This window comes from Sturnira hondurensis, unplaced genomic scaffold, assembly GCF_014824575.4.
Source record: "Sturnira hondurensis isolate 20B ecotype Veracruz unplaced genomic scaffold, ASM1482457v3 Scaffold0001509, whole genome shotgun sequence".
NCBI classification, from domain to species: domain Eukaryota; kingdom Metazoa; phylum Chordata; class Mammalia; order Chiroptera; family Phyllostomidae; genus Sturnira; species Sturnira hondurensis.
The window spans coordinates 495,061-509,796 of NW_028074140.1; the positions used below are offsets into that span (position 1 = coordinate 495,061).

A 14,736-nucleotide genomic window follows, 5' to 3' on the forward strand; every position below is an offset into this window, starting at 1 on the left:
GTAAGAAGTTCATAGGGAAAACTGTACTATCTTTGCAATGTTTCTGCAGATCTAAAATTAATCCAAAATAAAACTTTTATTTAAAAATTGATATTATTGATGATAGAAGTTAAGAAGGAAGTAGAGAGTCATTAGTATTTATGTCTGACATAGGAGAGAGGCAAGGGAAACTGCTCAAAGCTGATAGCAAGAAGGCGAAGAATATCACGTTGAGTTACAAATACAACCAACAGAAGAGGAAATTGAATCACAGTTTGGGGAGGAAGGTGAGGAGAGACAAGGCAGATACAGTATAAGTGCACATAGAAAGGATGTTCAATTTTTAAAACACGTGTGTAAATAATTTAGAGGAATTAACCACCAGAAGCACAAAATAAAGTGCAGAGTGCCCGGTTGCTCTTATATATTGCTGATAGAAACATAAAGTTGTGTGACTGCTTTGAAAATCTTTCTGGCAGCTTTCTGTTAGAGCAGCTCTACAAATGCACAACCGATGATCTAGTAACTCCATTCCTGCTAACATATCTAACAAATGTGTGTGTGTGTCCACCGAAGAGACATCTACAAGGTTGTCCGTAGCAGCACTGGTCATCACAGCCTAAACGGAAGCCACACACATATTTGCTAATATTGGAGTGGATAAAATTTCGTATTAAGTTCAAAAACAGGATAAACTAATGGATGGCATAAAAAGTCAGTACGGAGTTTCCTTTGGAGGGGAGGGAGAACTGAGAATAAAGCACAATGAGGGCTTCTGAAGAAATGGTAATATGCTATTGCTTGATTTGCTTCTTACCTGAATTTGGTCAGTGTGTGAATTCATTGAGATGGCGAGGTACAATTTACATGCTTTTCTGGCTGTATGTTATAAAAAAAGTTTTTTTTTGTTTGTTTTCTAAGAAGTAAATGTTTAGGAATGCAGGGGGAAAGAATAGGTAGGCATGTTGTTGCTTTTTATTAGACATTTTATACTGTTTTATTTTTAAAACATGCTACATATGTAATAAATACAGGGTGGGGCAAAAGTAGGTTTACAGTTGTGAGTATGTGAAACAGGGTTTATTCATATGTTATTATTTAGTAATTATTGTATTCTTTTCCTTGCGAACAACTGCATACCTACTTTTGCCAAACGCTGTATATAAAATGAATGAATGCATGAAGGAGTTGAGTGGCAACTTGAGAGTTACTGGAGACTCCACAAGTAGGTGGTGAAGCTGGGATTCAAACCCAGGCAACGTAGTTCCAGCAGCACCAACCAGGCCTGACCCTCCTTAACCTATGAGATCGGGCGCATTCAGGGTGGTATGGTCATAGACCAGCTCCACAGATAAAGAGCCATGAGAACATGAAACTGTTTCAACAGAGTGCCCCAAATTTTACATATATACAATTAACTTGGAAAACAGTCTTTCATATTTGACTTAAAGATATGAAAGGACACATTACACACTTACTGTTTGTTTCTGGCCAAAATCCAGAATGCTGACAACCCCAAATGCTGGCAAGAATGAGGAGCAACAGGAACTCACATACAGTGCTGGTGGGAATGCAAAATGGTACAGCCACTTTGGAAGACAGTTTGGTGGTTTCTTAGAAAACTAAACACACTCTTAGCATAACATCCAGCAATCATGCTCCTATGTATTTACCCAAAGGAGATGAAAACTTATACCTACACAAAACCCTGCATGAGGATGTTCATAGGAGCTTTATTCATAATGGCCTAAACTTAGAAGCAACCAAGACATCCTTCAGTAGGTGAATGAACAAACTGTGGTGCATTCAGACAATGGAACATTACTCAGTGCTACAAAAAAAAAAAAGGTGAGCTCTCAAACCTTGAAAATTACATGGATGAATCTGAAATGCATATTACTAAGTAAAAGAAGCCAATCTGAAAATGCAATATACTGTAGGACTCCAGCTATATGACATCCCAGAAAAGGCAAAACTGTGGAGACAATGAAAAGATCAGTGGTTCCCAAGAGTCGGAAAGCGTGCACTGGGGTGAGGGTGGGACACGTGGGAAATGAAGAGACAGAGCACAGAGAACTTGGGGGTTGTGAAAATATCCTGTATGATATCATAATGATGGGTCAGTGTAATTTAACATTTATTTAAGCCCACGAAGTGTATAGCACCAAGAGGGAACCTTAAGGTACACTATAAACTTTGGGCAGTTATGGTAAACCAGTGTAGGTTCACCCTTGGTTTAAAAACAAAGAGGGCTGTCATTCTGGTGAGTGATGCTGGGGAGGCTAGGAAGGGGGTATATGGAAAAATCTCTGTATTACCCTCTCAATTTTTTGGTAAACCAAAATTCCTCTAAAAAATAAAGTCTTCAAAATAATACTTTTAGAAAATAGAAAAAAAGTTATGAAAAGAGACTAAGGAGTGTTACCAAAGTATGAGATTAACAGAAGGCATGAGTGTAATGTACCCTGATTTTATGGATCAAATAGGCTTGAACCTTGTCATGTGACATTTTGGGTTTAAAAGGAACTTTATCCTTTTAAACCCAAAGTGTGGTGCAATATTGGAACAAGTTACCAGTTTGCAGGCTGACACGCAATCCCCTGAACCACACCAGCCAGGGCTAGAACAAGTTCTCAAAGATAACCCTTCTCTGGGGATCTTGAAAAGAATAGAAATTCCTTTTTGCCCTCAGTGGCTTAACAGTGGCTCCACTTTCTTGGGTAAATGGACCACAGAGACTCAATCTTGTGTGTGTGTGTAAACCTGTCTCTCAAATTTCTGCTATTTCGTTAAAAAATCTAGAAAAAATTTTTTGCAGGCATTTTGCTCAATTCACCCTAAAGCATCACACCCCACCATTGCTTTGCAAACAAAGACATGAAGTGTCTGAATAAAGGGGTAGACTACTCCAGATTGGTAGGTGGCAGTTCTAAAAAGCAGGAGAACTTATCATGAGGCTTGTCTTAGGTGACTGCAAGACACAAACTTTAGAAATGTATATTGGGGCTTTACCTGGGTTCAGTCCAAATGGTCTCAACCCCTTACTCTCTCAAGGTTCACTCTCTGAAACAGCTTGGGCTACGGAAACTGCTGGCAGAACGTGAGTGGCAAGGACAGGCAAGGAGTTAAGGAACCTTGGATGGCTGGAGTCCAGCTCTTGGGTCACCTGGCCGTCAGTCCTCTCAATGGCCTCCTCCAAAACATACCTGCTGTTCCTAAGGCTGTCTTGTTAGCAATCCACATGGAAAATTCTCTCTTTATTTCCCAGGTCTCTATCAGCACACATCTCATTCTGACAACTGTAAATGGCATCCATGACCATTGATTGTATATTCGTGGTCTCTCACAGACACACAGTGGGGTCTGCTGTGCATGTGCCCTATGTGAAATTATTTCACACACTTGTTTACTGACTGCTGATCACCTCATAGATGAGCACAGTTTATTTTAGCAACATGGTGGCCCATGAAGGGGGCCAGGAGAGCAGGGCTTGGATTCTAGCTTGGCACCTGTGTGTGATAACTTGGACAAGGCACCTAACTCCTTAAACTTTTGCTTCTTCAACAGTCAAATGAGAATATTGACTCAATACTCTCCCTATTTTAGTCTTAAATGCCATGGAAATATTTTCAACATGAAGTGTGGGGACGGCTTCTCTCTCGATTCCCCCCAACCCCCACCAGGGTGCCACAGACGGAGAGTGAATGTGGGTGAGACATGCCGGATCTGCTTAGGGATGAGAAGTGAGCAGTGGCTAGTTTCTCAGGGGAGACAAAGGCCAGCAGCAGCCAGTCTCTCTGAGGAGAAAAAGGCCCCAAGCTCCTTTCTCCATAGCCTTTTATTGGGTTGTAATACACAGGAATACAGGCCGGCAAGGATCAAACAGTAGATAACATTTCAAAGATATCTGAGGGCTTCAGAGTCTGAGTCAGTGTCTGTCAGGACGAGAGTTGCAGAAACTTTGGGAGACATACTCATTTCCTCTCCGACCCTTATTGTATGAATGAAAGCACTCTTAGCAGAGCAGATTTCACAGGTTTATCAGCAAGTCTTTGTGATGCCAGATTTTTCCCTAGGACATGTTCTAGCAAGGCAATGAGCTGCACCCTTCCCCATCAGGTATTCGAGCTTAAGGGGATTAGAGCCAGGAAACGCTTCTCCCAGAGAACATGGGGAATCGGGTTATGTCAAAGCCTGGTGGGGATGGGGTGGGGGGGTGGGGGGGTAGAGGTGTGAGTCCATTGCTCTTTGTTGCAGCCCCCCACCCCCACCCCCCCCCAGTCCTTCCATGAAGGCCTCCCAAGTGATCGAGTCTGGCTTAGGTTACCCCCCCCCCCACCCCACTGTGAGGGGTCTTACCCATCATTGACTTCTGACCAAGCTTTGGGGGCAGGAAGAGGAACTGAGGCAGCCTTTGCTACCAGAGACAAGCTTTGTCCCCTGCGGCTCGCATTCCAAAGGTCGTCCCTCGCCCTTAGGCACAAGGGGTACAGATACAATTCCTAGAACCAGTCGGAGCCATCTACAACAATGAAGGGTGAAACGTGATCTTTTTTGGTGTATATCTGGGTATAACAATACAATTTACTTAAGTCTTAACCATTCATGTAAAACATATTCTTAGGCATTGTTCTGAAAGAATGTCTGTTCTGCCTCATTGTGGCGAGAAGTCTCCACACTTTAGAAGGGAAGCTGCAAAGTATTTCTGGCGTCTCAAGTCCTCTCGCTATTCCCGGACCTTTTGTTCCACTAAGACTTGCGACCCAACACTGAGTCTTTTGGAAGGAAAAAGAACGTATTACCTGAAGATGAGAATTAGAGTCACTTCAAAACTTATTTCAAGCACTGTAGCCGATAATTTGAAAACCTTTTTTCCCTTTTCATTCTTCCATTTTAAGTTTTAAAAATCATGTCAACTGATCAGCCTTTTACCTCCCCCATCACACACAGAAAGTATAGTTTGAGATTATACTCTCAAAATTTTAAACGTTGGGTTAACAAATTCCAAAATGGTAAAGCCTATTAATTTTAAGAACTTATTCTTTTTTTTTAAGATTTATTTATTTTAGAGACAGAGGAAGGAAGGGAGAAAGAAAGGGAGAGAGACATCAATGTGTGGTTGCCTCTCACACACTCCCAACTGGGGACGTGGCCCACAGCCCAGGTATATTCCCCAAACAGGAATCAAACCCGTGATCTTTTGGTTTGTGGGATGACGCCCAACCCAATGAGCCACACCAGTCAGGGCTTAACTACTTATTCTTACCTATTTTTTTGCCAGTTGATTTGGTTTGTTTTAAATGACTCTTCTTGAGTTTTAGAACTGGATTGAAGTTCACTTTATTTTCAAATATTAAACAGGAAATCCAAAATTTCCAATAAAAGCAACCTTCACAATGGCTCAGTTTAGAGACCTGGGAATATTGCACCCTCAGCAAGAGGCGACACCATAAAGAACAAAAGGGAAAGTGCTTCTACTTGTACAAAACATCTGTCCTTGAGTGAGTCGCTTAACTCCTTGGACCTTCCTTTTTCACATATGTCAAGTAGGAATATTATTAAATTCCATGCACACAGAGTCGAGGGGATAAAATATGAACTCGGAACTATTAGAACGGTGTTACACTCTGCAGAAGTGAGGGGCTGTAGTGAACACATACAACTAAGAGCTGGGAGGAGAATTAGTGACATAGTTTTGCTCCTAATCACTTAAGGCAACTCTTCAACCATCTGGGTCTCAGATTCCTCATCTGGAAAAGAGGGGGCCATGTTGGACAATCTGTGATTTCCTTATCCACTGTGAAATTTCCTGATGGATAGTTGCAAGCTGATTTCACTCACAATTTAATAGGTGTGTGAGCCAGGGTGGAATGACTGCATTTCCCACTTCGCCATTTCATAGAGTTTGCAGATCCCCAATACTCCCAAAGTAATCATCAAATGCCTACTGAGGGCCCACACCATGCCAAACATGCTAAACTCTGATGTAAAAATATTTAGAACACGTTAAAAGTGGCTTCTCTCTTCCATTGCTCTCTCCTCAATAGAAACTTTCAAAATGATATAAAAACAAAACTTTTTGAGGAGCAAAAATCACAAATTACATTTAAGCACACCAATACCTGGTGAGTTTACTAAAGATATCTCCAGTATTTCATTAGCTAGTAGAGCTGTTTTTTGGCTTTTTTTTTTATCTGAACACGTTTTCAATGCAATACACATAGCTCCATTGTCCTGCGTCTCCGTGAAACAAGACACGAGCACTTCTTGCACAAGAAATTAAACAGCCCATGCAAAAACCGTTACTGGAACATAATCTACATTTTTGTAGCAATTTACAGAAAACATGGGAATATGTTTATATATACATACATTATCTATTCATATGAATTTACGTAAGTCCATGTTTATGTGTTTAACTTGCTTTAAAAAACTGTAAAGGGAAAATAAAAATAACAAATATATTCAGATACACATATTAGTGTCTATCTATGATTAGAGTTTTTATGACTAACACATTATCAAAATACTAAGGAAGGTATAACAAAGATCAGGGTGATTTCTTGGAGGAAAAAAATAGTTTCAGGTATTTTGATTTTAACGGCAACCCCTTAGCTCCCCACAAATACCTTCTGAACTCTTGCTAATATTCAACACCCCTCCTGAATAGCAGAAAAACCTCCATTCACAAAATGCAAAAAGCCACAGGATGTAGTAAAACATCTGCTCTATTTGTAGATTACTCTTAGGTGCTAAGAAAGGCAGGCTTGCAAGCACATAGCAGAGAGAGCTCCCCCAGGCCCTGGCGCCAGAAGAAGATGGAAATGGACACTTGCCTAGGTAGAGCAAGATCAGGAAGCAGAGATGAGGGACCACCTTGGTCTACTTCATAATTTTATCCAGTGTTATATCATGGCCATGCTTGAAGTATCACCATTTAAATAGATATTGGAATGTTTCTTAAGCTGGCAACTAAGGATCCATAGGATTTGCATACATGTTTAGGGATCTATAAACTGAAATTTTTTAATTTTTATGTATTCATTTTGATGCTGGTAGCAAGGAAAACATGTTTTGCTCATTGAAAATAAGAAAAGTGTCCTCTGTAGAGATACTTCCACGTGGAAGGCATTTTCAGGGAATAAGGTTGTATGTAGCTCCTCCAGTTAGCATTTGTTTAACAAGGTACCATCACTTTTGGACTATAAGATGCACCCCCCACCCCCACCCCTGCTCTAATTTTGGAGGAATAATAGTTGTTAATGCTGCTGCTGAGTTCTGTTTACAGTTATGTTGGTGAAATATTATGTTATTTGTTATGAAATATTTTACCACATTTTTTGCTTCAAAAATTTTTTCTCCTATTTTCCTCCTCTAAAATCTAGGTGCATTTTATGGTCTGAAAAATACAGTTTTTAGAAGTCTGCTAAGTCTGAAGTATTTTTTCCTCATTGAGCACGGATGGTTCAAGTTCAAACACAATGGTGAAGTAGGAAAACCTACAGAGACAACCACTGTTCACCCTGGAGGTGACTTCACTATTTCCAGTCAGCCCAAATCCATCAGTGCAAATAGACCATGGAGAAATAAATGCTCAGCACATCATTGTGCAGAGGACTTAGACAGCCATTACAGAAATGAAGTATCTGTCGGGGAGCTAAGCAAAAGGGAAATGTTCCCTTGAAGACAATTTAACATCCTAAAGCCTATTGGGCTATACTTCAAGCCCCAGGGCACTCATTCCTGGTGTTTTCTAATAGGCAGCCATCGCCATCGGAACCACATGAGATAACTTGGTAAAAATACAGAGGCTTGTTCCTGTCCCAGACCCACTGAAGCACAATTTCTTGGGCAGGGGCCTGACCATCTGCTGACCATATTAAGGTCCCCAGGCCCTTCTGATGCACACAGAGATTAAGAGCTATCACTCAGGTTTAACACACAATGCGACAGACAACACAGCGCCGACCCTGGAATAACCTCATTTCTTCCTCCCTGCCACCCGTAAGATATGGTTCATATTGAAAAGTGGTGAAGACATCAGGTGCAGCTCAGGGTTTTGTTATGATCCAGGGGCATCAGTGATGAGAGAACTGTCTCCACAGCTTCTTCATAGGTTTTCTCATTCTTAAAATTCTCTAATACTTTATTTTCAGATGAAATTTGGAAAAAGGTTTAGAAAGTCTAATACTAGCTTGACATGAAGATGGTTGTAAATAAAGAAGTTAATACACAGTCATATGTTTTTTGTATACAAGTAGGGACCCAGTTTAATATGTAATAAGTGAAAACACTAAAGAAACCCCACAGAGATCACTTAAAAAACATTTCAACCTTGTATGATACTTAAAAATAATAGATGTTTCTCTTTTAACTAGAATGAATTATGTGACCTGTATTTCTGATAATATAAAGAAAGCACATTCATGGGGGAAATTTGGAATACACTGAAAAGCACCTGGAAAAAAGCAAGAGACATTGACTGATAGACATTGATTATCAGCCTTAATTACAACGTGAGCTCTATTTTTGCTGCAGGCAAGGCTGCACACACAGCAATCTGGTTCCTGGCACTAGTCAAATTGGCCATTCAATACATATTTGTTCACTCTGATTGAAAAGTCAATGATAGTCTTGACCAGTGTGGCTCAGTTGGTTGGGCATGGTCCCGCAAAGCTTGCTGGTTCCATTTCCCGTCAGGGCAGAGGCCTCGGTTGCAGATTTGATCCCTGGTTGAGGTGTGTGTGAGAAACTGTGTTTCTCTTTCACAGAGATGTTTCTCTCTGCCCTCTCTCCTTCTCTTCCCCTCTAAATATAAATAAATAAAATCCTAAAAAAAAAAGAAAAAGTCAATGATAACTGTAATTGATATTTTGACAAATTTTCTTTCAATTACATATCCGCCCATGTCTTTTCCCTCATAAACATCTATTTATATATGTTTTCTTTGATTTTTCATTCCTTAAGAGTAATTGTTATACTAGAATTTAAAGAACATGAATATTTTTAATTTACCATCTGCCCTCTGCAAAGTTTTCACCCACTTGTGCACGAAGCTGTGTCAGATTGCCGTTTTGTTTGCTTTTGCAAGTGTTGTGGACAGTGGTAATTTCCAATTTTCACTTGCATTTTTAATGATTCATCACTTTGAACTTATTTTTTATGCTATGGCCATTTGCATTTTGTTTTTGGTAAATGCCTGGTAATTTCCTATTTGCCGCATTTCCAATGGGAAAAAGCTGCCATTTAAAAAATTTTAATTGATAAGCCTTTACATTAAATGTTGCAGAATTTTTTTCTGCTGATGTTTGCCTTTTAATATTACAGGGTTTTATACAAGATTTTAGTTATTTCATGCTTATATTTCTTAGGATTTTCTTATGATTTTTTTTCAACCCTGAGATAAGCCTAAAGTAATCAAAGGGGCACATCTGCTCATTGTGTTTAGGAATTATTAGTTTAGAGTTCAGTTTGGTGAAGGTGTCTTTATTTTGGGAAATGTGACTCCACTTACAGTATTAAATAACTTATAAATAAACTTCTTTCATGCCTTCAAAATTATGAGAAATTTGTGAAAAAGTATAATTGATCACCTAGTAAGTTAATACATTTGGTGAAAGAAATACAAGTTAGAAGCACGAATGTTTAGATTTTTTTTTACAATGTGGCCCTTGAATAATATTTTATTACCTTCACTCTTCCTTAAGAATGAATAAGGTAAGCTTGAGATGGTTCAATATTCGTAAATCAGTAAATGTAATACATCACATAAACAAAAGCAAAGACAAAAACCACATGATCATATCAATAGATGCAGAAAAAGCTTTTGATAAGGTACAACCCCCATTTATGATAAAGGTACTCAGCAAAGTGGGAATACAGGGACCATTCCTCAATATAATAAAGGCCATATATGAAAGACCTACAGCCAACATCATACTCAATGGACAAAAACTAAACGCTTTTCCACTAAGATCGGGAACAAGACAAGGTTGTCCACTTTCACCACTTCTATTCAATATAGTATTGGAAGTTCTAGCCATTGCAATCAGACAAGAAAAGGAAATAAAAGGCATCCAAATCGGAAAGGAGGAAACAAAACTGTCATTGTTTGCAGATGACATGATAGTGTACATGGAAAATCCTATAGACTCTACCAAAAAACTGCTCGAACTAATAAATGAATTTGGCAAAACAGCAGGTTACAAAGTCAATATCCAGAAATCAAAGGCATTTTTGTATACTAACAATGAAACAGCAGAAGCAGAAATCAAGAAAAAAATCCCATTCGATATAGCAAAAAGAAAAATAAAATATCTGGGAATAAACCTAACCAAGGAGGTTAAAGACTTGTATGCAGAAAATTACACAACACTGAAGACAGAAATCAAGGAAGACACAAACAAATGGAAACATATACCGTGTTCATGGATTGGAAGAATTAACATCATCAAAATGTCCATACTACCCAAAGCAATTTACAGATTCAATGCAATACCTATTAAAGTACCAATGGCATATTTCACAGACATAGAACAAACACTTCAAAAATTTATATGGAACCATAAAAGACCCCGAATAGCAGCTGCAATTTTGAGAAAGAAGAACAAAGTAGGAGGGATCACAATACCTGATATCAAACTGTATTACAAGGCCACTGTAATCAAAACAGCCTGGTACTGGCATAAAAACAGGCACATAGACCAATGGAATAGAACAGAGAGCCCAGAAATAAACCCAAATCTCTACAGTCAATTAATATTCGACAAAGGGGGCAGTAACATAAAATGGAGTAAAGATAGCCTCTTCAACAAATGGTGTTGGGAGAACTGGACAGCCACATGCAAAAAAATGAAACTCGAGCACCAACTTACACCATACACCAAAATAAATTCAAGGTGGATAAAAGACTTAAATATAAGCCGGGAAACCATTAAAGTCCTAGAGGAGAACATTGGCAGGAAAATCTCAGATATTCCACGCAGCAATATTTTTACTGATATGTCCCCTAGAACAAGGGACATAACGGAAAGAATAAACGAATGGGATCTCATCAAACTTAAAAGCTTCTGCATGGCCAAGGAAAACAGAAACAAGATAAAAAGAGAAGCAACAGTTTGGGAAAACATATTTGCCAATGACACCTCAGACAAAGGTTTAATCTCCAAAATATACAAAGAACTCACACGACTCTACTCAAAGAAGACGAGCAACCCAATAAAAAAATGGGCAAAGGACTTGAACAGACACTTCACCAAGGAGGACATACAGAGGATCCAGAGACACCTGAAAAGATGCTTGATATCACTAGCTATCAGAGAGATGCAAATCAAAACCACAATGAGATACCACTTAACATCAGTCAGAATGGCTACCATGAACAAAGAAACAAACAACAAGTGTTGGAGAGGTTGTGGGGAAAAGGGGACTCTAGTTCACTGTTGGTGGGATTGCAGACTGGTACAACCACTATGGAAAGCAGTATGGAATTTGCTAAGAAAACTAAAAATGGACGTGCCTTTTGACCCAGCAATTCCACTGCTAGGAGTATATCCTAAGAACCCTGAAACACCAATCCAAAAGAACCCATGTACCCCGATGTTCATAGCGGCACAATTCACAGGAGCCAAGAGTTGGAAGCAACCTAAATGCCCATCGGTCAATGACTGGATCAAAAAACTATGGTACATTTACACAATGGAATTCTATGCTGCAGAAAGGAAGAAGGAGCTCCTACCCTTTGCAACATCGTGGATGGAACTGGAAAGCATTATGCTGAGTGAAATAAGCCAGGCAGTGAAAGACAAATACCATATGATATCACCTTTAACAGGAATCTAAACAACAAAACAAACAAGCAAGCAAAATGTAAGCAAAGACACTGAAACACAGAACGTGCTGACAGGGTCTAGAGGGGAGAGGGGAGAGAATCACAGGGGAAAAGGGGAAGTACTCACATGAACAAGTATAAAGGACACATGGACAATAACTAAGGTGGGGGGCAGAGATGGGAGGGAGGTGGGGAGCACTGGGGGAAGGCAGGGCTGGGAATACAAGAAAGAAAACTGTACTTGAACAAGAGTTAAATAAAAAAAATTAAAAAAAAAGAATGAATAAGGTAAGCTTGAAAAACGACCGTTCCATCTGACTCTGTGTCCTGGGAAAGTGACATTTGGAACTATGTCAACTGAGCTTCCCTGCCCTCTGACTTTTATTGGGGACTGGACAATCGAGTCACTGGTATGAAGCTGAACAGGAGAGTGAGGTTGGGCTATTTGTCCCCAGGGTCTCTCCTGGCACAGGAACCATGGGCAGAAGGGGGACATCCAGCACAGGAGGCTGAGAATAGGTCCTCCGTGTCCACCATAACCAAGGAGAACTTTTTCTTCATTCAACAAACACTCATTAAGTACCTACTCTGCCAGGCACAGTTCTAGGTGCTGAAGACAAAGGTGGTGAGCGAGCAGGACAAGGTCCTCGCCTGTGGAGATCTCATAATACTGTAAAGAAGGAAAGAGGGCCCTAGCTGGTGTAGTTCAGTGGATTGAGCACAGGCCTGCGAACCAAAAGATCATGGCTCAATCCCCAGTCAGGGTGCATGCCTGGGTTGCAGGCCAGTTCCCAGCAGGGACCAGTTCCCAGTAGGGGATGCATGAGAAGCAACCATACATTGATATTTTTCTCCCTCTCTCCTTCCCTTCCCTTCTAAAAATAAATAAATAAAATTTAAAAAAAAGAAAGAAAGAAAGAGTAAAGAAGCACAACCACCTATACTCAAGATAGTTACTGATTGTAATTAACACTATGGTACAAATAAGCTGAGTTGTGCAACAGAGACCCTGTGGAATCTCCTTTAGATAGGGCAGTGATTTTCAACCAGTGTGCTGCAAGATTTTTTAAAAACATGCAAAACCTGACTATTTCAGGGGTGCTGACCTCTTTCCCCTGAGACTGTCAACTAAAAAAATGACAGCAGCCAACACAACAATAGCTGGCCACTGTGGATGAATCAAAATTATACTTATTTTTCCGTCAAGTCTACAAAAAAATTTTTTAGTGTTCTGCAAAATTTTATTAATTTGTTTATGTGTGTCATGAGACGGTTGAAAATCAGAGACAGGGAGATGATTCAGGGAATGCCTCTGAGCTAAGACCCAGAGGCTGGCCAAGCCTGGAGAGGGCCCAGGGAGGCATTGGGTTGGCCAAAAGGACCATTTAGTTTTTTCCATGAAAAGAGAAATGACTCTTCATTTTCTGGTCTTAGTCATCTCTTAAGATCTTCTTGTTGATTGATGATATGCCCAGTCTTCTACTTCTGTTCTTTTGCCACTGCGGGTAAATTTTACATGTCAGCCCAGTTTACTTTGTCAATTAACTTCTGAGTGTGGTTCCCTGAGAGAACACAAACCCTACAGGGTCCAGCAGAAGTAATGCCTGCCTGACTGTAGTCAGTTAATAATATGGGCATAGTAATTTATAGTTTTAATTTGAACATTTCACCTAAAATGTTATATGGTGTGCTTGAGTGATATTATGTTACAGAATTACACGCTTATGATTTTGTAATAAAAGATTTTGTCATAAAAGGGGTGTTATTTGTGCTGGACCCTGTATATTTAGAAGCTATAGATATAAACCAATATTTCCCTGAACTTTCCAGCTCACCCCAAGTGAATTCAGTTAAAATTTATTTTTAAAGGACAAAAGGAATTAGTCTTATCTTGCTTTTAAAATGACCTAGGAAATACAGAATGTGCTGACAGGGTTCAGAGGGTAGAGGGGAGAGAAGCACAGAGTAAAAGGGGATGGACTCACATGAATAAGTATGAAGGACATATGGACAATAACTTAGACGGGGGGTGGAGATGGGAGGGGAGTGGGGATGGGAGGGGGGTGGGGATGGGAGGGGGGTGGGGAGCACTGGGGGGTGCAGGGCTGGGAATACAAGAAAAAAAACTGTACTTGAACAAAAGTTAAATAAATAAATAAATAAATAAATTTAAAAAACTGCTTCCATACTTTGAGCACATCTAGATGTTTCTTCCATTTTTAAAGGTTACATCATACATGATTATGTCCTGTGTTGAACTATTAAGTATTTCCTCACATAACATTAAATAAAAATAAACAAAGGTGAAAAAAAATAAAATAAAATGACCTAGAAAGTTGGTCCAATTCAGTATGGCGGAAATTCACTTTGGTTTGGTTTCAGTACTTAGGTGAAATAATGCAAACTAATTTGTTATAAAATTTAAGGAATTCTCTCAGAATATTACTCCTAAACTTTGTATAAAGAGGGTGTTTCTTTGTTTTTAACAGTCTGAAATCATAGAACTACACTAGAATTCACTGGAGGAAAAATGCATTGCTGTATTATGGTTTTGCCAAAGTCTTTATCTGATTAAATTTATGACATTTCCTAGCATTTCTTAGACTGATACAGTCTCTAACTCCACTTAAAAAATTTTCAACATATTTCTGAGTATTAAAAACTAAGTATTTCCTTTTACTAAATATTTTTGAGTGAAAAACTAAGTTTTTAAAAAAAATTACATATGGCATTATTTATTACTAGCAGGAATAATGGTTGTTTCGCTCGTGGCTTCCTAGGTCAATCAGTACACAAGTGCCTCAAAAGTACACAAGTGCCTGAAGACATGACCATTCCAGACTGTTTTGGTCTCTTCAGACTTGTAGAAAATATACACACTAAAGAAATCTATGTTGAAAGAATGACTCTGCAGAGAGAAGAAGGCT

The 14,736-nt window shown here is 39.3% G+C and overlaps 1 long non-coding RNA gene across 1 annotated transcript; it reads right to left on the bottom strand.

Moving 5' to 3' along the window:
• Window positions 1–980: 980 nt before the first annotated feature.
• On the bottom strand, window positions 981–12,993 carry LOC118975400 (uncharacterized). The gene is made up of 3 exons (XR_005064044.1): window positions 12,898–12,993; window positions 8,995–8,997; window positions 981–992 (listed from the first exon to the last, which is right to left on the bottom strand). It is a non-coding gene; the product is annotated as an uncharacterized LOC118975400 (long non-coding RNA).
• Between the last annotated feature and the right edge of the window lie 1,743 nt (window positions 12,994–14,736).